At 36.2% G+C, this 16,551-nt stretch overlaps 1 protein-coding gene across 11 annotated transcripts in view; it reads right to left on the minus strand.

The window, feature by feature from the left end:
* LOC150090662 (MAGUK scaffold protein DLG1-like) overlaps nucleotides 1-16,551 on the minus strand; it is an 800,778-nt gene that overhangs the window by 685,408 nt on the left and 98,819 nt on the right. The gene's annotated exons all lie outside the window — the stretch shown is intronic.

The following is a 16,551-nucleotide window of genomic DNA, read 5'->3' on the forward strand; positions in this document are numbered from 1 at the left end:
ATTTCCAACGTATCATCATCTATATTTCCCGTTTTCTCAAATTCCATAAATTCTGAGTTAGGTTCGTGATTTTGTGATCTGCTATTACTCTTACACTGTTGCAAGGTTGGAGAATCTGAGGGGATTGAGATGGGTGTGTTTACTGTTTTCTCGTGTTTATCTTGTTGCTTTGCTTGGAGTAAGTGTTTGACTTGTGGAGAAAAAGATTCATTTGGAGGAACTGAGATTTCAGTTTGACATTCCACTGATTTAAATTTAGTTGTTACTTGTGCATACGTTGGTTTATTGGTTATAGTTGGCTGTTTTTTTCTTGCTTCTTGGTATGTAATATTGTGCTCTGTTTTGTATTTCTGTATTTCTTTTTCTTTTTTCCATCTATCACATGCTCTGGAGTATGCGGGATGATCTCCTTTACAATTTGGACACTTTGGGGCTGTGGCTGGGCAGCCATCAATCTGATGTTCTTTGGATCCACATTTAGCGCATGTCGGTGTGCTTCTACATGCTGTTTGTGAGTGTCCAAATTGTTGACACTTGAAACAGCGCAAAGGATTTGGAATATATACTTTTACTTGGCAGTTCAAATATCCTGCTTTTACAGTGCATGGGATTTTTGGTGTGTTAAATGTCAGGATTAAAGTTTTGGTAGGTATTACATTTCCATCTCTCTGAATAGAAATCCGTCTTACATTTGTCACTCCTTGATTTTGGAGTTCTTTGCTGATTTCCTCTTCAGTAACGTGTAAGAGATCCCATTCGGAGATTACTCCCCGCGAAGAGTTTAAAGTGTTATGGGGGGTGATCACTACTGGTATACCTCCAAAGTTTGATACATTCAGTAGCTTTTCTGAATGTCTAGTACTAGATGTTTCGACTAATAAATCCCCAGATCGGAGTCGCCTGACCGTTTTTGGTGTTCCGGCTAGTCCTTCCAAGACTTTTTGGATGGAAAATGGGGATTTCTTTCCTAATGTCTCCTCTCCAGTGGAGTGGATGATTAGGAACAAAGGAGTCGGTGATGGTTTGGAGCCGTCTGTTCTTTGCCTTTTGGCAATATTTTCTGGTTCTTCATCAAGCCGATTTGGTGGGATCTTTTCTGAAGTCCCTTGGGAAGTAGTGACTTTACTACTCATGATTTGCTCTTTTAGCCCTGGGAGCGTACCTTCCAACTACCAGGTTTCCAGCCCCACCACGAGGAGGCAAGAGCGGTGCCACCAAGTGACCAAGCAGCTGCTATAAGTTAGTAGGGTTGGGTTAGTTTGAGATAAGAGAAAAAAGAAAGGTGACTTTCCTTTCTGTTAGTTTGCTAGATCCTTTTAGCAAAACTTACTTATGAAGTACTAAAAAATTAAGATCGCTATAACTATAATAAACTAAGTATAATTGAGAACGCACTCTAGAATCACTTTAAATCACTTGATCACTTGGAAAACGCTTGGCACTTGGGGCCAGAGAATAAGTGACAGCGCTACTAGTAAATCTACCAAGAAAAGGAAAGCCATCAATTTGGATCAGAAAATTAAACTAATAAGAATGTATGAAAATGGTCAAACATTAACAAGTATCGCACTGAATTCAGATTTGTCAATAATAATATAGTAGCAATATGTTACTAGTCATTCCCAAGTTACGTAAAACTCAAAGTTAGAAGTCCTGGAACGTATCTCTTACGTATGTCAGGGACTTCTCTATTTTTGGATTAACCTGGAAATCGATAACCTGGAATTTGTTTTTTACCATCTATCCCGGAAAATCGAGTCTACTGTATTTGGATCTTAGAAAGGCTTTTGATACAGCAGACTCTATCTGTTGCACATGGAAGACTGCTGAACAAATTGGAGCAGCGTGGCATTGGAGACAAACTGCTGCTATGGATAAAGGGATGATTGAGTGGGAGAAGACAGAGTGGTAATCAATGGACACTGCTCATCATGGAATGATGTTATTCGTGGAATCCCTCAGGGTTGAGTGTTGGGTCCATTGTTGTTTTCTGTATTTACAAATGATATTGATGATGGTATATCAAGCTTAACGTCCAAGTTTGAGAACGATATGAAGGTTGGCAGGGTTGTTAAGGACACTAATGACAGTACGCTGCTGCAACAGGATCTAGAAAAGTTGAGCAGATGGGCTGAGAGGTGGCAAATGAAGGTTAACATTGACAAATGTAAAGTGTTACATATGGGAAGCAGTAACCTCAGAGTAACATATCAACTCTGTGGTACTACACTGACAGCGATGGAGAATGAAAAGGACCTGGGGGTAATTGTGCAGGCAGATATGAAGTTTTCTGAGCAGTGCAGATGGTCTGCAAGAGTAGCTCATGGTGTCTTGTCAATGATATACAGGAATTTTTCTAGCAGGGATAAGGTGGTGATTATCCCCATATATAAGGCGATGGTCAGGTCAGACCTTGAGTACTGTATACAGGACTGGAAGCCTCATTTTAAGAAGGATGTATGTAGAGCTGTTGGAACGAGTACAGAGAAAGGCAACAAGATTAGCGAATGGAGGGTTGCTCTTACGAAGGGAGGGTTAAGTTTTGCAAATTGCAGTGTCTGGACACTAGGCACCTGCGAGGTGATCTGACTGAGGTGTATAAAGCCTTGAATGGTTTGAGCATACTCAATGCTGATGGGATTCTTCCCCTTGCTCAGAATAATTACCTGAGAGGGCATAAATTCAAATTGAGGAAAGACAGATGTGCGGAAGTTTGCCTTTAGCCAGCAGGTAGTTGGTTGGTGGAACAGACTTCCATCCTTTGTTGTGGAAGTTGATAGCCTAAATAAATTTAAGACTGAGCTGGACAGGTATTTGGAACGAACAGAGGGGTGAAAAGGGAGATTTTTTTTTTTTGGCTGATGCTGCATAAGTTTGCTTTCTTGCATCATATGCCTCTACTAATGCTAACTCCTCCACGTCTTTGGCATCAACCTCCAACTGAAGTAGCTCTGCAACCTTTAGAATCTTATCTGTAACCTCTTCATATGATTCATCTTTTTCAAATCATTTGAAGCCTTTTACATGCCGTGGGCATATTTTAGCAATTTCAGCCCAGGCCTTATGTTTAAGATGCCATGGTAAATATTGTAATATTTCCAAAAGTCTCTTAACGTAAAATTTTTCTCATCATCTACTGCAGACAATGCCTGAGCAAATGTATGTAAATATGCTTTTAAATTTGAAATAACAACCTGATCCATAAGGTGGATGAGTGAAGTCTGGTTTGGCAGTAGAAATATGACTCTCATGTTCGAATTGAAATCTAGGTACGTAGGATGTTCAGCAGCATTAACTAATAGAAGCAAAATCTTGAAAGGAAATTCGTTGTCTTTACAATATTTTTCAACCTCGGGAATGAAGCAGCATTTAAACCAATCCTCAAAGAGGGATATTGTTATCCATGCTCTCTGGTTAGATCAGAAATGCATGGGTAGGGTGGCTTTAATGATGCCATCTTCGATGTAGCACCTGAACGCTGTTTTTTTTTTTTTTTTTTAATCACTGTTGATCTTAAGTGCGTTGATCCTTTGACATGTTCTTTTATATGCGCACTGTCCTTTAAAATAGTATTCACTGTTGAAGCATCGAGACCTAATTCCCTTGTAATAGATGACAAACTTTGTCCTGCTTCGTACTTCATAATCATTTTCATTTCTAAATCAATTTTGCTTTGTTTCCTGGCACAGGAAACAAAGCAAAATTGATTTAGAAATGAAATCAATTTTGCTTGCACTTTCCGTTGGTCCATTTCCCTTCATCATTGTAATACGTAAATAGAAATGAAGAGAAGTTTCTAAAAATTTGTTTTTTTATATGATTGAAGATTTCTGTGAAGGGCAACACATTTCACCATAATACCATAACATAAAAACCCAGACAATTGCAGTTATCAGTATTTTTGCAAATGCAATAAGATCGAGTTTACTACACGAGATGCACTAACAGAAAAGCCCAATAAACAGGAAAGTGCAAATTGTTTTTATTGTTTTATGGTTGTGACCTCCAGAAATGTGTTTTAGAAAAATATCACAAAGGAGATCAAAATTGAGTCTTATAAAGGGAACATATGATAACAAAGAAACTGTAATGCAATTTTCATTATGGATATGACACTTTAGAGAGAATGAATTACAACAAAAAAAAAAAAAAAAAAAAAAAAACACGTGTTATTCGGTTCACATTACGATATTTTCATGATACCTCCATTTATTCCTATGGGATGCAAAATACGTTTCCACGATTTTTTTTAAGTTTGCACCAGCTGGCAAAAACTTACGTAAAATCGAAATTCCGTAAGCCGAGTATTATGTAAGTTGGGGAGTTCCTGTACATTCACCTGTTTTTACTCTTAGTTACCCTAACACAGCCCATGTATTTGCTTGTTCCATGAGAACTTTCAATTTGCCTCTAATTGATTGGAGTAAATGGGAAGGAAACTCGACATGGGGAACAAAATTTTTAAATCAACTAGATGACTGTTATTTGTATCAACATGTCAGGGAAAGTACTAGAGAAAAGAATATCCTAGACCTCATCATCACACATGAATCAGATGACATAACAGGGCTGACAGTAGAGGAACCAGTAGCAGGAAGTGATCACGGAGTTCTACGGTGGATGATGACGAGAGAGGTAGCAGAAGTAAAAGGCAAAGGAATGGGTTTTAATTTCAGAAAAGGAAATTACGATGCCTTAAGGTACTACATGGCCTCTATTAACTGGGTAGATATCGCGCAGAGAATGAATACAATTGAACTGTGGTACGCTTTTAAAACATTAATCACAGATGCCTTAAATGCGTACATACCATTAAAAAAATACTCCACGAGGAGGGTTCCAAGTTGGATGAATAGTGAAGTTGCCGCATTACTTGAGCAGAAAAAGGTGGCATGGAAAGGTTACAGAGCAATAAAAAGTACTGAAGCCTATAACAGCTACAAGGTGATGTGTAATAGAGCCACAGAAAAGGTTCGACAGGCAAAGGCAGTTTATGAGAAATCACTAGCAAACAGAGCAAAGAGGGGGGATAAAGAATTCTTCACATATATAAATGCCAAGAAGAGCAGGACAAACCAGATCGGACCTTTACGTAAGGGAAAGGGGATAGTAATAAATACACCAGCTGCCGTTGCAGACGAACTCAACAGTTATTTTGCATCGATATTTACAAATGAAAAGCCTTTTGTGGCAAAGGGAAATTGTGGGAGCGAAGTTAAAAAATATGTAATTAATGATATTGAAATTTCGCAAGATTATTTAATGAAAAAACTTTCGAGCCTACAGACCAGTAAAGCTCCTGGAGTTGATGGGATATACCCTATAATCTTAAGAGAGGCGGCAAGCGAGTGCATTGAACCATTGAGGCTAATTATGCGAGCATCATTAAGACTCTGGGGAGATTCCCTTGGACTGGAAAAGTGCAAATGTATCTCCCATACATAAGGGTGGCTCTAAAAGTGAAGTTGGAAATTATCGACCTGTCAGTCTGACTTCAGTAGTAGGGAAAATCATGGAGGCAATGATCAAGGGTGGAATTCAGGATCATTTGGATCGAATTGAAATTCTCAAGGATACTCAGCATGGTTTCGTAAAGGGAAAATCATGTTTAACAAATCTGGTTCGCTATTTCGAAAGGGTCACTCACAAGCTGGATTTAGGGAATAATTTCGACATTGTTTATTTAGATTTCAGCAAAGCTTTTGACTCAGTCCCACATGAGCGGTTGCTTTATAAGCTGGAACAGGTTGGAATCACTGGGAAAATCCTTAGATGGATAGAAGGATGGCTTCAGGGCAGGAGGCAGAGGGTTGTGATAAATGGCTATTCCTCAGATTGGGTTGATGTAAGAAGTGGGGTTCCCCAAGGATCAGTATTAGGATCACTGTTGTTTTTAATTTTCATAAACGACATTGATGAAGGGATAGAGGGCATGATGTCTAAATTTGCAGATGATGTTAAAATTGGTAGAGTAGTTAATGATCACTGTCAAGCTAGCTTCTTCAGAGAGACCTAGATAGACTTCAGGAATGGTCAGAAAAATGGCAGCTGTGCTTTAATCCAACAAAGTGTAAGGTATTACACCTGGGAAACAGTAATCCCAAAAAAAACGTATTCACTTGGTGGAGTTCAACTAAACCCAGTACTGGAGGAAAGGGACTTGGGTGTTACGATACAGTCAGACATGAAGTTCTCTGAGCATTGTAGACAGGTTGCAAGGAAGGCCCATGGTGTCCTATCGATGATCTATCGAACTTTTGCAAGTAGAGATAGGGACGTGACAATCCCATTATATAAGGCTTATGTTAGACCACACTTGGAATACTGTGTTCAAGTATGGAGACCGCACCTGAAGAAAGACATCGAGCTTCTTGAAAGGGTGCAAAGAAGGGTAACTTGCCTGGTGAGATCGGCAAAAGGGCGTCCTTATGAAGAAAGACTTCGAATATGTGGGTTGCAGAGTTTGGAAACTAGACACCTTAGAGGAGATTTGATTGAGGTGTTTAAGGCTCTGAGAGGCATCAGTAAAATGAATGAGGACAAAATTTTCAAGATTATAAATGATGCTAGAACTAGGGGACATAAATTCAAGTTACGGGGGGAAATGTTTAGATTGGACTGCAGGAAGTTTTATTTTAGCCAGCGAGTTATAAATTACTGGAATAAGTTGCCTTCATGGGTGGTAGAGGCCGACAGTTTGGGGAAATTCAAAGGTCATCTGGATAGTACTTTCGGGTAAGGGAAGCGCATAGGACGATAGGTTTAATTTCCTTTTTATTTATTTTTTATTTTTTTTTTTATTTATTAATTATTATTATTTAGTTATTTATTTATTTTTTGTTTTTATCATTGTTTTGTTCGGATTTTTTTTTTTTTTTTTTTTTTTTGGCTGGTGCAGCATAAGCCATAGGCTTTCTTGCACCATGCGGCCGTTACTAATACTAATACTAACTGCAGGAGCTCACATCTGGTGAGTATGGGCTTGGCACACCCAGGGTCCTGAGCTGGATATCATTATTCTTCTCTTTCTTGCTGCCTTCTCTCTCTCTCTCTCTCTCTCTCTCTCTCTCTCTCTCTCTCTCTCTCTCTCTCTCTCTCTCTCAGGGTAACTCAGAAATTTTTTTAGCTGGTGCACCATAAGCCTCAGGCTTCCTTGCATTATATAATAACTTTATAGTAATATATATTAACTATATAGTAATATATAACTTCCAGCAGGCCTTGCAATCCCTGACCCCTTGCTTTTTGATACATTAATAATAATTTATCATTTACAACTAATTTAACAAATAAAAGTTAGTTGTGCAAAGAAATTTATATTTAATTTTCACAGTTAATTATTATAAGACCATCCAATATCACTGTGCATTTAACAATGTAAGCTGTTTTGAAATGTCAGTGTTATTTGAATTTAATATTACACGCAAAGTGATCACAGCTATTTTAAACTCATCACATGACTCTAAAAAGAAAGTATTGGGTGCCAGCTCTTTTGATATAGTCAAGATCCCATATTTTATTTAAGAGTTTAGTTTTCACCCTTGTTAATTTGTTTGATAAAAAGAGCTATCTGCAAATGGATTCTTAAATTGTGTCATACTGCTATTGTCCCAGTCTAACTACTGATTCTGAAATGGGGGCAATAGCCTTTTACTGGTTTTATTGATATGGATAAACTAGGCATTCCAGATTTTTATTCTAATACAGAATTTGCGTTTTTTTTTTTATTTATATATTTTTTTTGTATTTTACCTGATATTGAAGTATATCCTTTTGTTAAGTTTCAAAAAGGTTCTAACAGCCAATCACTAAACTCCGCCACTTAAAATTCACAAAAATTACCAAGAGCATCAATTTTTGGCAATTTGGCAAAGTGCAACATGTTGAAAAAAAAGTCACGAGTTAGAGTTAAATTTGAAAGTGTCTGCAATTCTGCCCAGACAAGATAGGAGAGAGTACATGATGAGAGCCCTATCAATCAATTTGGCCCTGAGAGACTGTGGAAGGCTCATGGGGTAGAATTTTTCTCGGTGTGGTCTGTGCTTGTTAACAGGAGAGACTGCTTCTACAGGGATGGGATACACTTAATTAGAAGGAGTGCAAGAATATTTGCTGATGCTATCAAGGAAGTGTTAGGTGTGTCCGAAAACTGCTGGCTTCGGGGGGGGGGGTACACAGACTAATAGATTAACAACAGCCGCAGGCAGAGGTGAAAGTGATTCGTGTACTGCTTCTATTGGAACGAGCAGCAACCTTGAAAGCAAGATACTGGGCATTTCAAGGATTGCTGGGAGTCATCATGGAACAAGTAAATACATGGGCTGTGTTTGAGTAACTAAGACTAAGAATAGGAGCATGTATACTTGCATGTACACCAATTCTAGGAGTATAGTAAATAAATAAATTTGATGAATTTGAAGTGCTGATCAAGACATAAAAGGCAGATATTGCTGGGATATCAGAGATGTGATGCCACACAGATATAAGGAATGCATAATTTGAAATTGGGGAGTATTAGTAATGGCCATATGGTGCAAGAAAGTCCAAGGCTTATGCTGCACCAGCCAAAAATAAAATAATAATAATAAATAAATCCTTAATAAATAATAAAAAAAAGGAAATAGACAACCTATGCTATGAGTAGAATGTGCACAGAAAGGACAGACAGGATAGGAAGGGAGGAAGGTTATGCTGTTAGTTAGGAAACAAAATCTAAGGCAGTGCATACAGTTGACATAAGTGGCCAGCGTAATGTTGAGTCAGTTTGGTGTGGTATAAACACTGGGAAAGCAAAAATTAGAGCAGGATTGTGTTATAAACCTAATGACGCTGATGAGTACAATGAAAAACTGTACAGAGAAACAGAGTAGGCCAATAAATCAGAATGTCTTATAATGGGGGATTTTAACTTTACAGATATTGACTGGAACTTGTATTTGGTCACCTGCACACTAGCAAGATTTTTGTGAATTTACTGGATGGCTATTTTTTACATAATTGTGTGAGAGATAACCAGAGAGAGAGAGTAATACTCTTGATCTGATCATTGGCAGTGATTATTCATGAATTAAAAATCTGAAGATAAAGGAACCACTAGGTAGCAGTGATCACAGTGTACTGATGCTGGATTTATTCAAAAACGTAACTAAAATCAGGGGGAAAGGGAAGGGTTTTTGCTTTCTTAAAGGTGACTCCAGTGGTCTCAGACAGTTTTTAAAATTTTATACAGTGGAAACTAACTGATAATGTTACCAACAGCAAATTCTAAATGGAAGCATTCAAGGAAATAATCTTGGAAGCTACTAGGCTTTTCATACCAACTAAGAAATGCTGTTCACAATTTAGGCTTAAGTGGTGTCAGATAAATTGAGACTCATGGCAGAGAAAAAAAATGCATGGGATGCATATATATTATTACATGGCACAGAAGCCTATGGTAGATATAAATTAGTCTGTAATCAAGTCACAACGGAGGCTAGGCACACGAAAGCAGTTTACAAGAAACCTTCAGCAAAGAAAAACGTAAAGATTTTACTTATGTAAACTCTTGTAGGAAGGGGATAAATCAGATTGGTCCATTTGATATTGATGGTTTGACTGTTGATGTTCATGCTCAGATAGCTGACAAACTGAAATCTAAGAGAGAGTAAATGATTTTGTAATAACTGAGAACAAAGTGGGGAGAGAAATTGTTGAGGTTAAACATAAGAAAGGCAGCTGGGGTGGATGGGATCTATCCAGCTATATTAAAGGAAGCAGCAAAAGAAGTAAGCAAACCCTTAACCACAATTATGAGAGCATCTATGGACTCAGAGGTGGTCCTCAGTGACTGCAGATGAGCAAATCTATCCCCAATTGACAAAGGGGGATCAAAGGGTGACACGAGTACACCTGTTAAACTAACAGACCTGTTAGTTTAACTTCTGTTCTGGGGAAAATAATAGAGTCACTGGTTAAAGATCCATTCCAAGATCATCTAGACAAGTCTGCAGTAATAATTCAGACACAGCATGAGTTTGTTAAGGGGAAGTCTTGTCTGACCAATCTGATTGGATACTATGATGTGGTCACAAAGGAACTGGATGCAAAACATATCTTTGATATCACATACTTGGATTTCAGGAACGTTTATGATACTGTTGCACGTGGAGGACTACTGTACAAACTGGAGCAGTAGATCATATCTACTGTACAAACTGGAGCAGTAGATCATATTGCTAGATCATATCTAGCAATAATTGAGGGAAATTTGCAACAATGGATAAAAGGATGGCTGAGTGGGAGAAGACACAGTGGAAATCAATGGACACTGCTCTTCTTGGACTAATATTATTAGTGGAGTCCGCCTGGGTTTGGTGTTGGGCCCATTGTTTTGTATATTTATCAATAATATTGATGAAGATATATTAGGCTTAATGTTCAAGTTTGCAGATGATAAAGGTTGGCTGGGTTATTAATGACAGTAATGACAGTATGCTACTGCAACAGGATCAAGAAAAGTTGAGCAGATGGCCGAGAAGTGGCAACTGAAGTTTAACATTGACAAATGCAAAGTACTGCATATGGGTAGTAGTAACCCAAGAGAAATGTATCAACTGCGTGGTACTAAACTCAGGGCAGTGGAGAATGAAAAAGACCTGGGGGTAATTGTGCAGGCAGATATGAAGTTTTTGGAGCAGCACAGACAGGCTGCCAGAGCAGGTCATGGGGTCTTGTCAATGATATACAGGAATATTTCGAAGCAAGGATAAGCAGGTGATTATCCCTTTGTATAAGGCAATGGTTAGGCCTAACCTTGAGTTTGTGTTCAGGTCTAGAGGCCTTATTTTAGGAAGAATATAGACTTGCTAACGAGTACAGAGAAGGGCAACAAGGTTGGTCACAGGAACAATGGGGGTGCATTTACCAAGAAAGGCTTAAGTTCTGCAAACTGCAGAGGTTGGCAACTAGGCACTTGCAAGGTGATCTGACTGAGGTGTATAAGATTTTGAATGGTTTGGACAGGCTCAATGCTGATGGGATGCTTTCTCTTGGTCAGATTAGCAACCTGAGGGGACAAACTTAAATTCAGGAAAGATAGTTGTAGAATAGATGTGCAGAAATTTGCTTTTAGCCAGTGGGTACATGATTTCTGGAACAAACTGCCATCTTTCATTGTGGAAATTGATAGCTTAAATAAATTCAAGAGAGAACTGGACAAACTTTTGGAGTGAATGGATGGGTGAAATGGGAAGTTTTTTTTTTTTTTGCTGATGATGTATAAGCTTGCTTTCTTGCATCATATGCCTCTACTAATGCCAATATTCCCTTTTGAATTTGACAAATAGCCCATAATTGATAACTTAGATAACAAATCATAATTAGTGAAAACTAATTAAAGCAAATGGAGACACTAGCTGTCAATCATGATTAGTGAAAGCCAACAAGAGCTAACATCACATGTTAGCTCTTGTTGGCTGTGCTGTGTGAGATCTATGGAAAAGTAGCAAACCTTTTCTCATAGCAGTAGAAAAGACTGCTCGTTGCAGCTCATTACAGTCCTCAAAATTCTTGCTCATGTTCTGTTTTTTAACCAATTTCAACCAGCTGCATGATGGTCTACAAAATGTATATGGTAACAATTACAGTCATAATTAACATAACTTACTATTCAAATACAATCATCATATAATAAGTTGACTTAATCCAGTACTACTGAGTAAGATTTAAAGTACTGCTTTACATATGGATTTTTTTTTAATAATGCAAAACTTGCAAATATAATAACTTCTAAAATTTACCAGCACATTCTCTAACATCTTTCAATAAAATAAAATTTTATTTTCAAAAATATTTTATCACCAAATGAAAGATATGAGCAATTGTTAATCAATAAAAGAAAATAAACAGCTATTTACAAAAAAGATTAGCAAAAAAAAAAAAAAAAAAAAAAAAAAATGTATAATGCTTGAATTTTAGTTTAATTTAGTTATTCAGTCTTTTGCTAGAATGTATCAGTTTATAAAATGTCTTATAAACAATTTTTAGTGTAGAATTCCTTGAAGGAATTCAAGTCTACTTTGTAATATTACTAATATCTTTAATTTGGTAACAGAGGCTTAACCCTGAGGTAGGAGTTTTAGGCATTATAGTGAATGATGATTTAATTTGATAATAAATGTTTTTTTTAAGTCAACTGTATTCAATGATAGTTGATAAGGTAAATGATAATAGTGCTATGATTACACATTCAGCATACTACTACAAGAGGTATGCAAAGTAGTAATTTTACTTTACCCAGAGGTATGCAAGATTCTGTAATTGATTTATCTGTGGTCCAACTGGATTGTGGAACAACACATGTTTATAACCAACCTCCACAATACACTTGAATTGGAGGTTGGTTATAAAAATCAAAAATAAGGTTTCAGTTTAACATTCAGTGGTTAGTTTATTTAATCAGTACATTCCCTTCCCAGCATTTTTTTTTTTTTTCTTCAATTTATATCTCTCCTTTATACCACTTTGTTTAGTTCTTTTATCAAAAGCACTGAGGAACAGTTGATGGTGAGGGAAGGGATAGAGCTTTTGGGTATACACGATCAAACCTATTGCTAGATGTGATCATATATACCCAAACTAATAAAAACACATGCAACTAATTCAACTGTTACCAGTATCTTAATTTATGTCAACCAGTTATTTACACAACTGCATCAATTAATTAATTTTGTATTTAAAAATAACCTCATTAAATTCTGGTTAATACCAAACTCAATTCCTACTTGAGACTGAGTGATATATGATTTATCTTTGCAGAAGCAAAACTCAAGGTCAATATCACAAGGAAACATATTCAAGAATGGTTTTGTTAAAGTATAGTAGATTAAATGCAAAAATTACATTCATTTATATACTAAGTATTGTAGCTTGATCAATTGTCCATAAACTTTTCAAAGAGGTTCTGAAAGATCAATGCATCCAAAAACTACTAAAAATGCCAAATCATAAAAATATACCCTAATATTAATAAAGAGCTAATAAATGCCATATAAAAACACCATAAATGGGACCAGAAAACTAAAGATTATATTTATATATCACTGAGCATCACACTGAACTTTCTAGAAAAAAAATCTGCTTCTCCCTTACTATAAAAATTTCTAGAAAGGGGGAAAACACCAAAGAGCTCTTTCTGATGTGTCATTCCAATGACGCTGCTGCTTAGAAATTACTTTTTTTTTCTTTTTTTTTTAATTTACTGTGCTGTATGGAACATCATTATTAGAACCAAGAACTTTCAGAAAAGAATGAATTAAAATAGATACAATACAAACACTCACATCTGTAAACTTTGGGGCAATAATTGCCAGATTTTTAAATGGAATGTTATTGGCACTTGTACTGCTTATTATCACAGTGAAACAAAGTATCAATATACTGCACTTCAATTTTCACTATGATGTAATGTTGTATTATTAAATACAAGGTTTTTGAAAATAGTATGGTACAAAAGTAGGTACATATTTTACACCTAAAAATAAGAAATAAAGTTCTCATAAACATGTCTCAAAAGTCTTTATTTCCAAGATACTAAACAATCATAAATTTCAAAACAGATGAGTAACGAAAATCATATGCAAGTTTTCTTTGGCTCATGAACATTTCAAGAAGTAAAAATTCCATTTCTTGTAAAACATGATTCCATTTCTTGTAAAACCAGAACATGGCTGAGAAATTAAGAATCACATTTACATTCCAAAATAAGCCAAAGTTTCTGCATTTATTTATATCTTGTGGCAACAATTCTTTTACAGGTGCACTGTGAAATGGATATAATTGTTATTCATGTATTGTGTTCCATACACTTGAAGATCAAATATTTGTTATCCAACAACCCCTGTTATTTGAGGTAGGAGATACTTGTTTTATAGCACGAAGTATTCACTCTTCATCATTTGCAAACTGTTGAAATCTCTTTCTATTGGCATTTACTCATAACAGTTTTGTTTCAGTGTACTTGTTTCTTTAAGTTCCCCCCCTTCTCTCTCTCTCTCTCTCTCTCTCTCAAAGCAAATGTTTTATGATTTTCTTGTTAAACTGAAAACTTTTTAACAAATCTAAAAAAAAAAATAAAGGAGCAATGGAATTCTTAAGAACCTCACCATAAATTAAAATACTTAACAAAAGTAAGCAGATATGTATTGTTTCCCATGATATCAGTTTAACAAATGCCATTCTATAAAATGTGGCAGTCAATGTGGAACCTGAAATTCAAGTAACAGGAATTCTGACACTGCTAGTATATACTCTGACACACTAGTTACTCACAACTCAGTAATTTGTATGATTCATGTGATTGCACTATTTATGAGTGTTGAAGTATGTTTTGTACTGTTTTACACAATATTTTTATCAAATAACATAAATCTGAACATTTGCCATTTTACATGGATTTGTAATTTATAATTAATGTTTAATATATAGGAAATAAAGACTTTTGACACATGTTATAGGAATATTTTATTTTTAGCTGTAGAATGTAAGTATACATTTGTTCAGTGCAATTTTGAAATACCCTGTATAAAATATAGTGCAATGTATGCATTAAATAAAGAAGACTGACTAACAGCCCCTTCTGCTATTTAGCCCTACTAATACTAGCCATACTGTAACAGATATACACATACAGAAAAAAAACAAAAAAAACATGCATTATCCCCAAAATATCACTATACATGTGAGGAAAATCACAACAAGTCATTCATAAATCATGTAGTTACTATATCTTTTAAAATCCAGTGAAATATCTTTTGTTCTCTCTCTCTCTCATTTTTATGACTTAAGAAAAAAATCTTAAGTCTCTGCATTAGATTTAAAAATTACCCAAGACTGACACTAAACTCATTTATGAATTTATAAAATACACTACCTAATGTTTCTTTATTCTTAATGTATTTGACAATTTTATAAACAATTTTTCATCTGTTATATGAATACAGTAAACCGATTTCTCCTTTTTTGATGAACTAAAAAATGGTTGGCATCTGGAAGCTTCCCTAGCTACAGATATTTCCTATATCACTTTAGAACAATAAAAAAAATAATAATAAAAAAAAAATACAAGCATGTGTAATTTCCTTCAATTACATTACACAGTGGTTCACTTAGCAAATATTGCTCCAGCAATTAACCATCCACCGACTAAAGGCAAACTTCCACACATCTATTCTGCAACCATCATTCCTCGAATTCAAATTATGCCCCTCGTGTGCATATTCTGAGCACAAGGAAGAATCCGATCAGCATTGAGCTTGCTCAATCCATTCAAAGCCCTAATACCTCATTTAAATCACCTTGCAGATATCTAGTCTCGATATGCTGCAGTTTGCAGAAGTGAAGCCTTTCTTGGTAAGAACAGCCTCTGTTCCGATCACCAACCTTGTTGCCCTCCTCTGTACTCTTTCCAGCAGCTCTACATTCTTCCTAAAATGAGGACTTCAGACCTGTATGCAGTATTCAAGATGTGGCCTGACCATTGCCTTATACAATGGAACAATCATATACAATGGAACTATCAAAATTCAAATTCCAGAATATCACAAGCAAAACTACATGTCCTGTCCTGGCAGCCTGTCTGCACTGCTCAGAGAACTTCAACATCTGACTGCACAATTACCTCCAGGTCTTTTTCATTTTCTGGTAATCTGAGTGTAGTACACTGGGGTTACTGGAACCCATATGCAGTATGCACAGCAATTATCTCAACTGTAAATTCTCAACCATCTGCCTAATTTTTCTAGATCCTATTGCAGTAGTACACCATCATTCTTATCATTAACCACCCTTACAACCTTTGCAGAAGATACATACTTGGACATCAAGCCTAATATGCCTTCATAAATATCACTAATAAATATAGAAAACAATGTGTCTAACACGCCACTAATAATATTAGCCCACAAAGACCAGTATCCATTGATTACCAGTCTCTGTCTTCTCCCACTCACTGAACCATTCTTTATCCATAGCAGCAACTTGCCTAAGGGGAAGTTGCCCTTAGGCAACTATTCCAATGCCATACTGTTCCAATTTGTATAGCAGTCTTTTATATGCAACGGTATCATAAACTTACCTGAAATCCAAGTATGATATCAAAATTATTTTTGCATCCACTTCCTTTGTTACCACATTATAGTATTCAATCAAACTGGTCAGAGGTTTTCCCATAACAAACCCATGCTGTTTCTGAAATATAACTGTAGTCTCATCTAGATGGTCATGCATTACTTCTTTAACCAGTGACTCCATTATTTTCACTGGAAAATAAGTTAAACTAACAGGTCTGTAATAACTTGTGTTACCCTTTGATTCCAAGGATGCTCATAATTATGACTAAGGGTCTGCTTATTTCCTTTGGTGCATCCCTTAATAGAATTGGACATATCCTATCCACCCCAGGTGCCTTTCTTATCTTTAACTTCAATTTCTCTTCCACTTTTCTCTCGGTTATTACAATCATTTGGCTCCCTGTTACAGTTTGATAACCTTCTGGCATCGACTCTCCTAAAG

The sequence above is a fragment of the Mastigoproctus giganteus genome, chromosome 1, assembly GCF_048544385.1.
Source record: "Mastigoproctus giganteus isolate SK-2022 chromosome 1, ASM4854438v1, whole genome shotgun sequence".
Lineage (NCBI taxonomy): Eukaryota > Metazoa > Arthropoda > Arachnida > Uropygi > Thelyphonidae > Mastigoproctus > Mastigoproctus giganteus.